This window comes from Aquarana catesbeiana, linkage group LG06 (genome assembly GCF_042186555.1).
Source record: "Aquarana catesbeiana isolate 2022-GZ linkage group LG06, ASM4218655v1, whole genome shotgun sequence".
Classification (NCBI taxonomy): domain Eukaryota; kingdom Metazoa; phylum Chordata; class Amphibia; order Anura; family Ranidae; genus Aquarana; species Aquarana catesbeiana.
In genome coordinates, this window is record NC_133329.1 from 158,679,148 (window position 1) to 158,696,920 (window position 17,773).

Below are 17,773 nucleotides of genomic sequence, written 5' to 3' on the forward strand. Positions count from 1 at the left end.
AGAGGAGCACATGAGAGGCTCCTTGGAGCCTGAGGACGGGGGATGGATGGAGTAAGTGGGCCGGTCCTGTGCGGACTGCAGAGAGAGAAAGATACAGCTTGGCGACATCAGCACTTCCTGAACCAGCAGTGAGAGAACTCAGGGCAGGGGTCGGCATAAGTTCACAGCACCGCCGGCAAATAGGGCTGCATGTGTGACTTGTTTTATTCATCTCCCTCATGTCAGTGAGAACAGCGATGTGTCTCTCCCACACTGCTATCTGCATAGTTCCCAGCAGGAGGTCTGGCTGCTGTTTTACCCAAATGCAGCTGGAAGTCGATTGGTCTGCTGTCCTATCACTCAGCTCCGCACCTGTCTCCCCCTGAAGTACAGGCTGTGCTAGAGAGTACAATGTGCAGTGTCTGCTGGAGCAAGAGAGGTAAGAGCCAGTGGCCCCTCTTGTTACAGTTGTGTACACTGATCCCTGTTTACCATCAATGGTGAACATGAGTGCAGAGCGGGTGAAGCAATGCAACATGTGTGATGGAACACAGGGGGGGTAGCAGACCCTGTATGTATGTGTGTGTGGGGGCTTTACTTCATTTAATGGGGGGGCCCTGTGTGTCCTGAGCAGGAACAGTGTTCTCACAATGGGGGAGCCTCTGTCGTGTGGATTAGGGGGACTGCACTCATATTAAGAGACCCCTGTGTGCCTGGATGTCATGTGTATATATAGCTAGCTGTATACACTATATACACACATTGTGAGTACATCTGTCCTGTATACAGGAATAAAGAAGGTAGGTGTATATAGCTATACACTACCCAGCACAGATGTACTCACAATGTGTGTATATTATCTGTGTAGTAGTGTATACAGCTATATATACCCACACCTTCTTCCTTCCTGTATATAGAGACCTTGCTCCATCATCTTTGACTGTAGATATACATCATTTGTCCTGTTACTGTATATATAGATGTACACAGGACAAATGATGTATATCTGCAGTCAGTGATGACGGAGGAAGGTCTCTATATACAGGAAGGAAGGTGGGGTATATATAGCTGTATATGAGATGGCACTGGTGGTCACAGATGAGACGGCACTGGTGGTCGCAGATGAGACTGCACTAGTGGGCACAGATGAGAAGGCACTAATAGGCACAAATGGGAGGGGGACCTGTGTAAGTTCACCTTACATGTTTTTCTGTAAGGTGAACTTACACTTTAAGTATCCATGCGACAGACTCAAGCAGAAGGGGAGACCAATGAGAAATGCTATATACCAGGCTTTGTGAGAAATGTTATATACCGGGCTTTATGAGAAATGCTATATACAAGGCTTTGTGAGAAATGCTATATACCAGCTTTGTGAGAAATGTTATATACCAGGCTTTGTGAGAAATGCTATATACCAGGCTTTGTGAGAAATGCTATATACTAGGCTTTGTGAGAAATGCTATATGCTATACTCTGCTGTGGGTCTGGGCTGTATACTGTGCTGTGAGTCTGGGCTGTATACTCTGTCCTGTGATGAGCTGTGATGAGCTGCCTTGAGCTGTATACTCCTGACACTATGGGTGGAAGCAAGTGGAATACAGGGGACGGAGTGGGTGGATGCTATAAGGGGTGGGGCTTATAAGTGGGCGGGTCTGGCGCCCCCATTCTAAAACTTCACCAGCCGTCACTGTCTAGAGCCAGCGACAATAGAGCTCCCCAGCTAAAATAGATCTCCCTAGCAGCAGTAGACCCCCACAATAAAATACCCCTGCAACAAAATACCCCCAAAAACAATAACCTCCCCCAGCACCGATAGATCCTCACTAGCAACAATACAGTAGAACTCCCAGCAGCCAGCATCAATATACCCTCCAGCATATTAGAAGGGGGTAGGGTGATTGGGTGGTGGTCACGTCCTCCATGTTCCCCTCCTCGTTGGGGCACCGAGTGTGTGTCACATAGGAGGCCTACCCCATGGTGGGTTCTTGTGGGCTAAGCTCGGCACCTGCCTTGAACATGGGGTACATTCACTTGGTACTGAGCACTGTCTACTTTTGAGCAGATGACTGAAGTTTAATTAACTCTCTTGTCCCCTTGTCAATGTACACCTTCACTGTCACAGCTGCATTTAGGAGGGAGACACAGAACCTGTGCCCTCTCCACCTTTCCAAAATATCACCACTACCTTACTCCCAGTAGGGGGCCCCTCGTGCTCCTAGTGCAGGCTCCTTCTTTTCTGTCCCTGTGCACAGGTTGGGGACCTCTGTGGCATGAGTCTGCTCCCATTAGTAAGATCTATAAGTGATCTTGCACTATTAATATATAATATAACTAATATATTTAATATATAATAGCGCAAGACCACTTATAAATCTTACTTATGCACGTGTAGTTGTGAACACATTAGGTACAGGCATACCCCGCTTTAAGTACACTCAGTTTACCTGCACTCGAGAGTATGGACATACCCATGAATGTATTAAAAGTGCCTTGCAAGTGCTGTACAGACATTTTACAGCCGCAGTAAAAGGAGCTGAAGCTCTGAGAGCGTAGCCCGCCCTGTTCCCCTGACACCCCCACTACAGCCCCTGACACCTCCATTACAGCCTCTGACCCCCCACTACACCCGACTCGATGTCCGCCGGGTGCCCGCGATTGTGTCACGGAGTGGAAGAACAGGGAGATGCCTTTGTAAACAAGGCATTTCCCCGTTCTGCCTAGTGATATGACAGAGATCACTGCTCCCTGTCATCGGGAGCAGTGATCGCTGTCATGTAAGTAGTAGCCCATCCCCCCCACAGTTAGAATCACTCCCTAGGACACACTTAACAACTTGATCGCCCCCTAGTGGTTAACCCCTTCCCTGCCAGTCTCATTTACACAGCACTGATGGCTGTATAAATGACAATGGTCCCAAAATAGTGTCAAAAGTGTCCGATGTGTCCCCCATAATGTCCCATAATGTCGCAGCCCCGATAAAAATCACAGATTGCCACCATTACTAATAAAAAAAAATTACTAATAAAAATGCCATAAAACTATCCCCCATTTTGTAGACGCTATAAATTTTGCGCAAACCAATCAATATATGCTTATTGTGATTTTTTTTACCAAAAATATGTAGAAGAATACATATCGGCCTAAACTGAGGAGAAAATTTTTTTTTATATATATTTTTGGGGGATATTTATTATAGCAAAAAGTAAAAAATATTGCGTTTTTTTCAGAATTGACGCTCTTTATTTGTTTATAGCACAAAAAATAAAAACTGCAGAGGTGTTCAAATACCACCAAAAGAAAGCTCTACTTGTGGGGGAAAAAAGGACGACAATTTTGTTTGGGTGCAACATCGCACAACAGCGCAATTGTCAGTTAAAATGATGCAGTGGCGAATCGCAAAAGGTGCTCTGGTCAGGAAGGGTGTAAATTCTTCCAGGGCTGAAGCGGTTAATTAAACTAAAAGACATATATATATATACAGTGGGGACAGAAAGTATTCAGACCCCTTAAATTTTTCACTCTTTGTTATATTACAGCCATTTGCTAAAATCGTTTAAGTTTATTTTTTTCTTAATTAATGCACACGCAGCACCCCATATTGACAGAAAAACACAGAAATGTTGAGATTTTTGCAGATTTATTAAAAAAGAAAAACTGAAATATCACATGGTCCTAAGTATTCAGACCCTTTGTTGTGACACTCATATATTTAACTCAGGTGCTGTCCATTTCTTCTGATCATCCTTGAGATGGTTCTACACCTTCATTTGAGTCCAGCTGTGTTTGATTATACTGATTGGACTTGATTAGGAAAGCCACACACCTGCCTATATAAGACCTTACAGCTCACAGTGCATGTCAGAGCAAATGAGAATCATGAGGTCAAAGGAACTGCCTGAGGAGCTCAGAGACAGAATTGTGGTAAGGCACAGATCTGGCCAAGGTTACAAAAAAATTTCTGCTGCACTTAAGGTTCCTAAGAGCACAGTGGCCTCCATAATCCTTAAATGGAAGATGTTTGGGACGACCAGAACCCTTCCTAGAGCTGGCCATCCGGCCAAACTGAGCTATCGGGGGAAAAGAGCCTTGGTGAGAGAGGTAAAGAAGAACTCAAAGATCACTGTGGCTGAGCTCCAGAGATGCAGTCGGGAGATGGGAGAAAGTTGTAGAAAGTCAACCATCACTGCAGCCCTCCACCAGTCGGGGCTTTATGGCAGAGTGGCCCGACGGAAGCCTCTCCTCAGTGCAAGACACATGAAAGCCCGCATGGAGTTTGCTAAAAAAAACCCTGAAGGATGCCCTCCAAGATGGTGAGAAATAAGATTCTTTGGTTTTATGAAACCAGGGTAGAACTTTTTGGCCTTAATTCTAAGTGGTATGTGTGGAGAAAACCAGGCACTGCTCATCACCTGTCCAATACAATCCCAACAGTGAAGCATGGTGGTGGCAGCATCATGCTGTGGGGGTGTTTTTCAGCTGCAAGGACAGGACGACTGGTTGCAATTGAGGGAAAGATGAATGCGGCCAAGTACAGGGATATCCTGGAGGAAAACCTTCTCCAGAGTGCTCAGGACCTCAGACTGAGCCGAAGGTTTACCTTCCAACAAGACAATGACTCTAAGCACACAGCTAAAATAATGAAGGAGTGGCTTCACAAGTCCGTGACTATTCTTGAATGGCCCAGCCAGAGCCCTGACTTAACCCCCCTGGCGGTATTCCCGAGTCTGGCTCGGGTTGGATTTTTCATACCAAAAGCGGTAACCCCGAGCCAGACTCGGGCTTGCATCGCAGGATCCAGGAAGAGCATACTTACCTTGTCCCCTGGATCCTGCGATGTCTCCCCGCTGTGATCGGCGAGCCGCTGTGTCTCGCTCGATTCACAGTGCCGAGCTCCGTTCCCTGCGAGCGTTGCGACGCACGGGGACGGAGTTCGGCGGTAAATTCAAAAGTGAAACACACAGTATAGATACAGCATACTGTAATCTTACAGATTACAGTACTGTATCAAATAACTACACATCCCCTTTGTCCCTAGTGGTCTGTCCAGTGTCCTGCATGCAGTTTTATATATATAAAACTGTTCTTTCTGCCAGGAAACTGGAGATTGTCCATAGCAACCAAAACTGTCTCTTTACATCAAAAGTGGTTTTAGAGCAGCTAGAAAAAAGCGATAATAAATTAGAATCACTCGCAGAATTGAGCGATAGTGATTTGTGAGGAGATCCGTCATCAAACACTAAAAGTAACAAAAGCTAAAATTCTGCAACTGAGCAAATTTCAGTGTTTTTGATTTGATTACATTATTGAATAATTTTTATTATTATTATATTATTATTTGTTATAATTATTTATAGTTATTTATTATATTATAATTTTTTATTTCGTTTTTCAAACTTTATCATACCCGGGATGTCTACTAGACTCTTGTTTGGACAGATTCAAGTGAACTATTCCTAAGAATTACAGGCCTACAATATAAAACGCCAAATTTCTGTGCAAAATAATTGTACCGCTTTCAGCACCTAAAATCAGAAATAATCATACCGCCAGGGAGGTTAAACCCAATTGAGCATCTCTGGAGAGACCTAAAAATGGCTGTCCACCAACGTTTACCATCCAACCTGACAGAACTGGAGAGGATCTGCAAGGAGGAATGGCAGAGGATCCCCAAATCCAGGTGTGAAAAACTTGTTGCATCTTTCCCAAAAAGACTCATGGCTGTATTAGATCAAAAGGGTGCTTCTACTAAATACTGAGCAAAGGGTCTGAATACTTAGGACCAAGTGATATTTCAGTTTTTCTTTTATAATAAATCTGCAAAAATGTCAAAAATTCAGTGTTTTTCTGTCATTATGGGGTGCTCTGTGTACATGGCTGCAATATAACAAAGAGTGAAAAATTTAAGGGGGTCTGAATACTTTCTGTCCCCAATATATATATATATATATATATATATATATATATATATATATATATATATATATATATATATATATATGCTATAAAAATATGCATATTATAAAACATTTAAAGATTTAATAACTACAAGAATTAACAATAAGAAATTCAGTTTTGGGAGAATACAGAGTTTTGACATGAATAATATACAGTAATATGCATTGCACACTGTACAGTATGTTGTAGAGAAGCAATATTTATACCACTGATCTTAGCTAATACGTAAGATATTATCTGGGACTTTGTTTTAGTTAAACTAGGACCTGCTCGCCTGTATGTGCTATCACAATATATCACTGGATTAGTAAGATTACTCCTATCTTGTAAGATATTTTGACTTGTGTTAGCCGCCACTGATTGTAATCATAGGATTATTTCACTCAATTGTATAATGACTAGGAAGGTAGTGCAAGGCAGCGGGGACTCTTTTCATGCGGGAGACGGGAGGAGGCTGTTTTTTGTGTGGGGAGCGGCTTTTTTTGCTGCACCCCCCCCCCCCCCCTCCAAAGTGCCAAGATAAAGCCTTGGTGTAGACTATGGGGTTTATTTTCTAAAGCTGGAGAATGCTAAATCAGGCTCACTTTTGCATAGAAGCCAGTCAGCTTCCAGGTTTTATTGCCAAATCTTAATTGAACAAGCTGAGATTTGAAGCTGATTGGTTTCTATGCAGAAGTGAGCCTGATTTTGCAATTGCCAGCTTTAGTAAATAAACCCCAGTTTATAAATGTGTGCCAGTTGCTTGCATTTTGAATAACTTTGAATAACTTCAGGCTAGGCAGAATGCAATGTTGAAAAACTTTAAAAGGTGCAAAACTTGACAGAGTTCAAATGCACAAGAAATGGTTCCTTCCCTACATCCCTAAGACCTAACTCAGGTTATGTGCTGCCCCGGCATACCTGCAGAGAAAGAGTCTGTGTATTAACACGTCCATTGGTTGGTATTCTCCAGTGGCTGGTGTTTTCAGGAGACATTCCTCCTTCATTCCTCATGGGTGCGATTCTCTGACTCTCTTCCCTCTGGGCTCAGGGGCTGTCTGCTCTGGACCACTGTCCCTTTTTATATCACAGGAGCAGTGGGTTGGACTCAAAGAATCCCACCAAGCAAAATAACTGGAAGGAAATTTACTCTTACCCTCCCATTCTTGGGCAGCACCTGACTGGCATAATGTCAACCTGCTTACAAGCAGCTATCAACATAAGACCCTCTCAAGCAACAATAGATCACACACCAGCAACAATAATCTCCCTAGCATCAATAGACCCCCCAACAACAATAGTTACCCAAATAGCCAGCATCAATAGACCCTCCAGCACCCCCTAGCAACCCATTCAGTGCTGGGGGTGCCAGAACTGTGTTCCCCTGTGCATAGTTGCCAACAGTCCCGATTTTCCCAGGACAATCCCGGTTTTGGGACCCTCGTCCCGATTTAATCTTGTCCCGAATGTTTTCATGGGATTTTGGGTTTGTCCCGAGAAAATCAGGAATGTTTTTGTGAAAAAACGGCAACGGCTCCACAAAAATGGCCGCCGTCGTCTCCACGAGTGTATTGCCCCCTTGTGTTCAGTGCAGGGCAGAGGGGCAGCCAATCGGCTTCTCTCTTCAGTGTACAAATAGAAAATTCTATTGTACACTGAAGCCTATTGGCTACAGGGATTGGCGACCCCTCCCCCCTCTCCACTGAACACAAGGAAATGTTCGGTCGCTGCCGCCGCCGCCACCGCCGCCAACGCTGCCAACCCTCTGCTCTGCCTCGTGTGTGACAGTGTCCCAGAGCGCCACTGATGGATGGAGTGGGGCCCGCTGGCTGGGGACAGTGCAATCATGGTCCTGGCTCCCCCCTTGCGATGAGCAGGGACACAGTCACGGACACCCTGATGGAAGGACTGGGGCTCCGCTGGCTGGGGACAGTGCACTGAGGGTCTTGGCTCCCCCTTGCACCCCTTCCCCCCATGTCACCCCATACCTGCTTCCCCCCCTGTCACCACCATACCTGATTCCCCCCTCCCCCCATGTCACCACCATACCTGCACCCCCCTCTCCCCCCTGTCACCACCATACCTGATTCCCCCTCCCCCCGTCTCACCACCATACCTGCAACCACCTCCCCCCATGTCACCACCATACCTGCACCCCCCTCCCCCCATGTCACCACCATACCTGCAACCCCCTCCCCCATGTCACCACCATACCTGCTTTCCCCCCCTGTCACCACCATACCTGATTCCGACCTCCCCCCATGTCACCACCATACCTGCACCCCCCTCTCCCCCCTGTCACCACCATACCTGATTCCCCCCTCCCCCCATGTCACCACCATACCTGCAACCTAGGTTTGCCACATCATCCCTTTAATCCAGGACACACATTAATTACACAGGTTCTGTGGCTGATTAAGGTGGTAATTAAACTCACTTGGTGCCTTATCTGCATTAAATCAGCCTCAGAACCTGTGGAATTCATATGTGTCCTGGATTAAAGGGATGATGTGGCAACCCTACTGCAACCCCCTCCCTCCCATGTCACCACCATACCTGCACCCCCCTCCCCCCATGTTACCACCATACCTGCAACCCCCTCCCCCCATGTCACCACCATACCTGCAACCCCCTCCCCCGTGTCACCACCATACCTGCTTCCCCCCTCCCCCCGTGTCACCACCATACCTGCACCCCCCTCTCCCCCGTGTCACCACCATACCTGTTTCCCTCCTCCCCCGTGTCACCACCATACCTGCTTCCCCCCTCCCCCCGTGTCACCACGATACCTGCTTCCCCCTCCCCCCCGTGTCACCACCATACCTGCAACCCCCTCCCCTCGTGTCACCACCATACTTACACCCCCCTCCCCCCGTGTCACCACCATACTTGCACCCCCTGTCACCACCATACCTGATTCCCCCTCCCCCCCTGTCACCACCATACCTGCAACCCCCTTCCCCCATGTCACCACCATACCTGCACCCCCCTCCCCCCATGTCACCACCATACCTGCAACCCCCTCCCCCCATGTCACCACCATACCTGCTTTCCCCCTCCCTGTCACCACCATACCTGATTCCCCCCTCCCCCCATATCACCACCATACCTGCACCCCCCTGTCACCACCATACCTGATTCCCCCCTCCCCCCATGTCACCACCATACCTGCAACCCCCTCCCTCCCATGTCACCACCATACGTGCACCCCCCTCCCCCCATGTTACCACCATACCTGCAACCCCCTCCCCCCATGTCACCACCATACCTGCAACCCCCTCCCCCGTGTCACCACCATACCTGCTTCCCCCCTCCCCCCGTGTCACCACCATACCTGCACCCCCCTCTCCCCCGTGTCACCACCATACCTGTTTCCCCCCTCCCCGTGTCACCACCATACCTGCTTCCCCCCCTCCCCCCGTGTCACCACGATACCTGCTTCCCCCTCCCCCCCGTGTCACCACCATACCTGCAACCCCCTCCCCCCGTGTCTCCACCATACTTGCACCCCCCTCCCCCCATGTCACCACCATACTTGCACCCCCGTGTCACCACCATACCTGCTTCCCCCCCTCCTTCCGTGTCACCACCATACCTGTTTCCCCCCTTCCCCCGTGTCACCACCATACCTGCTTTCCCCTCCCCCCATGTCGCCACCATACCTGCTTCCCCCCTCCCCCCGTGTCACCACCATACCTGCTTCCCCCTCCCCCGTGTCACCACCATACCTGCACCCCCTCCTCCCCATGTCAACATCATGCCTGCACCCGCCCCCCCATGTCACCAGGATTGCCTGCACCCGCCTCCCCCCCATGTCACCACCATGCCTGCATCCACCTCCCCCCCAGTCACCACCATGCCTGCATCCCCTCTGGCCTAGCCACCACCATGCCTGCACCCCCTCCGGCCTAGTCACCACCATGCCTGCACCCCCCAGGTCACCACCATACCTGCAACCCCCTCCCCCCATGTTACCACCATACCTGCAACCCCCTCCCCCGTGTCACCACCATACCTGCTTTCCCCCTCCCCCCCATGTCACCACCATATCTGCACCTCCTCTCCCCCCATGTCACCACCATACCTGCTTCCCCCTCGTCACCACCATACCTGATTCCCCCCTCCCCCATGTCACCACCATACCTGCACCCCCCTCTCCCCCCTGTCACCACCATACCTGATTCCCCCCTCCCCCCATGTCACCACCATACCTGCAACCCCCTCCCTTCCATGTCACCACCATACCTGCACCCCCCTCCCCCCATGTCACCACCATACCTGCAACCCCCTCCCCCGTGTCACCACCATACCTGCTTCCCCCCTCCCCCTGTGTCACCACCATACCTGCACCCCCCTCTCCCCCCGTGTCACCACCATACCTGCACCCCCTCCTCCCCATGTCAACATCATGCCTGCACCCGCCCCCCTGTGTCACCACCATGCCTGCACCCACCTCCCCCCCAGTCACCACCATGCCTGCACCCTCTCCGGCCTAGTCACCACCATGCCTGCACCCCCTCTGGCCTAGTCACCACCATGCCTGCACCCCCCAGGTCACCATCATGCCTGCACCCCCAAATCACCACCATGCCTCCACCCTTCCCCAAGTCAGCCTGTAACACCCCAAGTCACCATGCCTCCACCCACACACCTCTCCCCCCTTGACTGCAGCCAACATTCCGCTGGGGACACCTGACGTAAGAGGCACTCCGCTGGGGACACCTGATGTAAGAGGCACTCCGCTGGGGACACCTGATGTAAGAGGTACTGTACTGGGGACACCTGATGTAAGAGGTACTGTACTGGGGACACCTGATGTAAGAGGCACTGTACTGGGGACACCTGATGTAAGAGGCACTGTACTGGGAACACCTGATGTAAGAGGTACTGTCCTGGGGACACCTGATGTAAGAGGCACTGTACTGGGAACACCTGATGTAAGAGGCACTGTACTGGGAACACCTGATGTAAGAGGTACTGTCCTGGGGACACCTGATGTAAGAGGCACTGTCCTGGGGACACCTGATGTAAGAGGCACTGTCCTGGGGACACCTGATGTAAGAGGCACTGTCCTGGGGACACCTGATGTAAGAGGCACTGTCCTGGGGACACCTGATGTAAGAGGCACTGTCCTGGGGACACCTGATGTAAGAGGCACTGTCCTGGGGACACCTGATGTAAGAGGTACTGTCCTGGGGACACCTGATGTAAGAGGTACTGTCCTGGGGACACCTGATGTAAGAGGTACTGTCCTGGGGACACCTTATGTAAGGAGGCACTCTGCTGGGGGCACCTGATGTAAGGACGGACTCTGCGGGGGGCATCTGATGTAAGGACGGACTCTGCTGGGGGCACCTGATGGCATCTAGTGGCAGGTGACACGCTTAGGCGTCCCACTGATTCTGCATTATGGTGAGTTGAATGATTTCATTCTATATTACAATGTAATAATAGAAATAATGCACTTCAATCATCCTGACACCATAACAACCATGGTGCCGGGATGATTGAAGCGCTAACACCAGGTGTTTGGAATATCTATATCTGCTGATTGTTAAACTCTGGAATACACATTACTATTGTGGTGTAGGATCTGGGTCTGCTGTCCCTCCATCCCTCTACCCCCCTTTCCCCCTTTCCCTCTCCATCTCTCATTCATCTCAGACTCTAACCACACACCCTTTTTGAGCCACGCCCATTTAAGCCACTCCTACAATTTCACATAAACCACGCCCATTCGCGCCGCATTTTTCTTTTTACTATGCCACGTCTACAAACGCATGCCATGCCCCCTAATTATAGTGTGACTCCGCCTACAGCCAAAAAAGTGTCCTGGAATTTTTTTTTACAATGTTGGCAACTATGCCTGTGGGGCTTGTTGCTTGAAAAACAACCTGAGCCTCTTTTGGGGCAGAGTCATGTGTTTTTGCCCAATAGACTTTAAAGAAAGAGCCTGCAAATGCATGGAGAACACACAAAAACATCTGTAACAAGCAATTTCTTGCCTAGTAACTAACTTTACAGTTGCTAAAATTGAGTTATAATTGTGCATAAAAACACCTGTACAAATGCTAAAAATGAGCTTGAAAATGTCACACAGCTCAAGTGTGAATTGGGCCTAAACTTTCTTCTATGGAGAGCAGATCTTGACAATCTGTCAGCCTTCTCATGTACACAAACAGCAGATGTTCCTAAGAGTACATGCACACAAACATATAGGCATATGCCAAGCTTAAAAAAACTCAGCATTTACCCATAGCTGTTAGGCCACAGGCAGGGCATGCTACATAGAAGTGAATGGCTGTACGCCCCTGTACTCGTATAAAAGTTATTTTATTCCATCGGCATTTACCCACGCAAACTATGTGCTTTCCCAAATGCCCATTATAACATTATAAACACTGTTATAATGGGTTCTAAGCGCCACCTGCGACCCCCTTAGCACAGCAATATGCTGAGTTTTTTTTATGCAAGGCATATTTGTTGGCTGTATACATTTATGAGCTTCTTAGTTGTAATATATCAGAATTGTTTTTAGAACAAATTACTTCCCATTACAAGCAGATGTCGATAGAAATTCTTGTCCTCTTCTGAAAATTCTGGATTCCTGGCTGTTGTGTTTTTTTTTTAATTATTATTATTTTTTGGAAAAATTATACAAACAGTACAAAAAAGTACAAAACAGTACAAATAAGAAAGTGAACATTACTTTTTTGTATTTAAGGCAAAGTGACAGGTTATCTTAATAGTTTAACTCTATCTGCTACTAATACCTTTCCCCTGCTATATTCATTCAGTGGAGCCTGATTATAAAGTTCCATGTCGGCCTGTATCAGAGATTACACAGTTCAAAGGACTCTTCTATTGGTCCCATATGACAGTTCCCACTTCCCAGGCCCAGCAATTGTTTGCTCAATATTTTTTTAAATATGTATGATAATGCTGTAGCAAAGACCTTGTGTGTTTCTTACATCTTATGTTTATATAGTTATGTAGGTAGCAGAAGAATGCTTCTTTTTTATGAATATATGTATCTGGAGCACAGAGCAAGTTTTCTATTTAATTTTTAAAAAAATATTTTTTATAAAGCTGAGTGTCACTGCTGTCACTATTTAGTGAAATATTAGATGGATTCAGGTGATACAGTCAGGGAAACCTGAAATTGGGGTAATTCTGCAAAATCTGTATTCGGTTTTCAAGTTTGCATAAAAGTGCTTGATAAAAAATTGACTTGAGCATGAGAATATCATACCAAAACTAGCTACAGATGGTTTGAGGTTTAGGCACTTTGAGCTATGATTCTGAGCACACCAAAAAGGAAAACAACATCACAAAAATCACAGAAGATATCCTTTTTCTCAATTTGAAATATTTTCAATATTTTTTCCTGACACAAGCATGACAGCATACACGTATGGGTATAAACTCTGCCCCTCGCCCAATCAGGACTGGTTACACTATATTTAAATAAGTCGGCCTCCCCCAAGGCGGCCTTCTCTTTTTGTTTCTCAAATGCTCAGACGATTACAACTATGGAAGGAAGACTTTTATTTTTACCCTCACCTTGCTGGCTTCATCTTGCCAGCTGCGCAGGTTCAGCCTCTTTCCTGTGCTGAAGCCCCTCTGTTCAGTTGTAAAACTCCCATATGAGGGTGGCCCCCCTCCAGGTCCAGAAACTTTGAGGGGGGCCGGATACTGGTCTCTGGAGACAGGTAGGACACAAATCCCAGCACCTGGAGCAACATGGGTCTCCCTCCCTTCCTGGCATGGCTTCCAGGGCTGTATAGCACACCCCCCTTAGGCTGCAAGGTCCATGGTCTTTCCCTAGAGCGTTTAGCTTCAAAGCAGGGAGCAGAGACACTGTGTCCAGGGTGTTGCCCACTTCCAAAATGGCACCTGCCAGACTTCTGGCAGCCATTCTATGCTCTGCTCTTCTAAGATGGCATCCAGAGGACTTCCGGTCAGTGAAGGTGGACCAAGATGGCGCCCAGGTGACTTCCGGTTCGCAGTGAGCGGCAGGAGGCCCCAGGAATGGCTGAAGCAGCAATTAGGAGACACCTGTGGAGAGGGCAGTCCTCTCTCTGCCCCCTTTATAGGAAGCAGAGGTGGAGTAAGCCAGTGCACAAGCAGGAAGAGGGACAGGCAGCAGATGCCAGGTAAGAGGGGATCCAGGGTTGCTGGAGGTAGGAGGGAATGAAGATGTGTAAGATCAAACCTCGAAAGTGTCCTTGTCTAAACAGATTGTATCTGTTTGTGCCGTGCATAACATAAGGTGAGGGTTAGGTAAGTAGGTATTAAACGCCACTAAAAGAAAGCATATGGCTAATAAAAGTAAATCTTTTACAGCCCTCACCGCCAGTACCATTCTTCAAAAAGAACAGACAAAAGCCCTTGCACGGCTACAGCCCATTCAAAATCCCGCCAAGATGGCCAGCAGGGATTGAAAGAGCTACAAGCTGAGGAGGCGGAGGACTAATGCCTATGATGTGGTCTGAAAGCATTACATAGGAACATTTTGTGCCGAGCCTATCTCTTTGAAGCAGCGACAGACAAGGAAGCAGAGAAAACAGAGATGATCAGGAAGTGGCAGGTAGACCCAGCCAAACAGGAACAATGGCACCCAGCCCACCACTGGCGCAAAAGAGTCCCCCAAGGGAACCATCGCTACTGTCGGGTTTGGAAGGCGATTCCCCAGTGGGGGAAGAAGTGTTTGCTGGATTTGACTTTGCACTAGTGCAACCCCTAGTAAAAGCGGTCAGAGAAGTGCTTGAAGGGGAGGAGGAAATTACGCAACCAGCAAAAGCGAGAAAATAGTATCCGCAGCTGAAAAAAATCGATACTCTCGTTCCCCTTGATTGAGGAGGTGAAAGATATTATCTACGATGAATGGAAAAAGGTTGAGAGGAAACAGTCTTTGTCTAACAGATTTGAAAAGATGTACTCCTTCCAGGAAGAGGAGGTCCCGTCATGGCAAGTACCCCTGCTTTTAGATGCGGCCATTATGAGACTAGCTAAGCACGTCACACTACTGATGGACGACGCGGTCACCTTTAAAGACGCCTCAGAGCAGAAAATTGATGTAGAACTAAAGAAAAATTATATGGCAGCAGGAAATGCCTGTAGGCCAGCTTTGGCACTAACGACGGTAGCCAAGTCCATAACGATACAGAACACGGAAGCGGAGCTGGCGGCAGGGACAGGAAATCCTGCAGTATTGAAAATACTAAACGAAATCAAGCTGGCAGGCAATTTCATGGGGGGGCAAAATCGATGCACTATGATGCTCAGCCAGGGTGATGCTGCCATCAGTAATGGCAAGAAGAGCGCTATGGCTCAAACCGTGGACAATGGTCGGTAAATCAAAGTCCAACTGGTGCCGCATCTACTTTGATAGAATTGCCTTATTTGGTAGCAAGTGGCAATCTCAAAAGTGACAGGGGGTAAGTCAGGGTTGATCCCACAGGACCTGAAGCCAAGCGTCAGTGCCAGCCGTAGAGAAGGCAGTTCACAGGAAGAATGAGAGACAGACGGTCCTTCAGGGCAAACAGAGATGCCAGTAGAGGATGGAAGAGCCCCCAGACATTGGTGGCACGAGTGAATAAGTCCAACCAAGGCGCAACGCAAAAACCCTTTTGAAGGTTTCTGCGCCCAGACGGGCCCAGTTGGCACCCGTCTAAGCCAATTTGCGCAGGTCTGGGTGGAGCAAATCAAGGACCCTTGGTTCATAAGGGTAATCCAGGAGGTCCATCATTGGGAATTTCTAGCCCAGCCAAAGTTGCCAAGGTTCACCCACACAAAACTTCCCAGGTCCCAACACAAGACTCAAATAGTAATCAAATATGTCCAGTCACTCCTCCAGTTCTGAGCCAGGAAAGGTATCAAGGATTCTATTCTCCTCTCTTCTTAATCAAGAAAAGACAGGGGATCTAAGACCAGTATTAGATCTGCGGGAGCTGAACAAATACATAAGAGTGCAGAAGTTCTGGATGGAGTCCCTAGACTCAATCACACAAACCATCAGCCAGGAGGAGTGGATGTTATCCTTAGACTCAAAAGGCGCTTATTTACATTTTCCAGTTTATTAGCAGTGTCACAAGTATTTACGCTCTGCGATAATGGAACACCACTTTCAATTCACCTGTTTGCCATTCGGCCTATCAACGTCCCCCAGGACATTTTCCAAGGTGCTACTCCCCGTCATAGCCATGGTACGCAAGCAAGGCCTACAAGTGTCCCACTATTTGTTCGATGTCCTCTTATTGGCCCCGGAACCTCAAGTCCTAATGGAACACGGGAGAATCCTGGTCAGAACCCTAGTGAAATTGGGTTGGATAATCAACTGGCAGAAAAGTTAACCGACACCAAAGCAGAGAATGCTATTTTTGGGGCGATCCTGGATACATCCAGGAACACAGTGGAACTCCCGCCAGAAAAGGCAGCAACACTAATCTCCCAGCTAGAGAGGATATCTCAGCATGGTCATATCTCCTGGCCTCCCGCTGCCTCAGGCTGTTGGGGTCACTAGCGGTCCGATGTTGAAGTGGGCGCATTAGCAGATGAGGATGTTTCAGGTGGAATTCCTGAAACAATAGAGGAGCCGATCCACACGTCAGCGGATCAGAATATCACCAATAATGAAATGTTCCCTTGAATGGTGGAGGAAGCCAGACAATCTATCGAATTGTCATCAACTCAATCCACCGAGACCAATAGTAGTCGCATCAGCTGGGGGGCGCACTGCAAGGACCAGCTAGCTCAGGGTCGGTGGAAGAACAAACGAAGAGAAGTCTACAATAAAATAGAGTTGAAAGCAGCCCTCCAAGCCTTGAAAGCCTTCCAGGACCAAATAAGTAGACCCAGCATGATGCTTCAGATGGACAACAAGGCGGTGGTCGCCTACGTGCGCCGTCAAGGGGCAACACGGGTCGCACCAATTATGACCTTGGCTCAACAGAACTTGATGAACTTGTCGGCTGTGTACATCCCAGCCCCACAGATTTACCTAGCTAGGCCGCAAAACACGAATGGGCACTAAACCAATCAGTTTTTCAGTGGGTTTGCAGGCGATGGGGTCAACCAGACCTCGATTTGATGGCATCCCTGGCCAACAGCAAGTGCAAACAGTTCCTGGCAAGGGCGAAGTTCCACAGTAGGAAGCAGTGGATGCACTCAGCGCCCACTGGATATGCACCCTAGCATACTGTCAGGGCTGGGCTTAGCCCTTCCTTCTCAAAGCTGGCTGCTCAGCTGTCGGCTAATTGCCAGTTCCTTTCTCTCCACAGTGACTCCATTCATCTCGTGATGATATCCTGCTCGTCAGTCCTGCCTACTTAAGCCGTCCAGCCCAGATGATCTCTGCCTTCGCCTTGGTCACATCTCTAGAGATGCTTTCCTGTGTTTCTGTTAAAGACTTGCTTGGCTGACATTCCTTCTGGCTCCAGATCCTGCTTGCTGTTCTACTACGCTCATCTCTGACTCCCTGACGTTTTGGCTTGTCTGACTAGCCGTTCCAGTTCCGGAACTCTGGCTATGTTTTGACTACGTTTACTTGTTTTACCTTTTTATTATTAAACAAGTGTTATTTAACTGTACTTCTATTTCAGTCCGATTCATGGTTTCTGACAATAGGAGAAGGCCATGAATTCAGAAGATGCAGTCAATCCACTTGTTGGTAATATTTATTCCAGATTGGATGAGCAGGATCACCACATGGATCAGTTTGCCATGGTGTTACAAACGGCTCACCTGGAATCTCCCACTATGGCTGCTCTGGTACAACCTGTGTTGCAGGCCATCCCTGCTGCTGCTCCAGTCTCTGTGCAGGCATCCACCTCGAGTATTACCTCTAAAAGAGGTA

At 48.2% G+C, this 17,773-nt stretch overlaps 1 protein-coding gene across 3 annotated transcripts in view; it reads left to right on the forward strand.

The window, feature by feature from the left end:
• The window catches only part of SYT17 (synaptotagmin 17), a 489,562-nt gene that overhangs the window by 456,934 nt on the left and 14,855 nt on the right, over positions 1 to 17,773 (forward strand). The window lies entirely within an intron of this gene.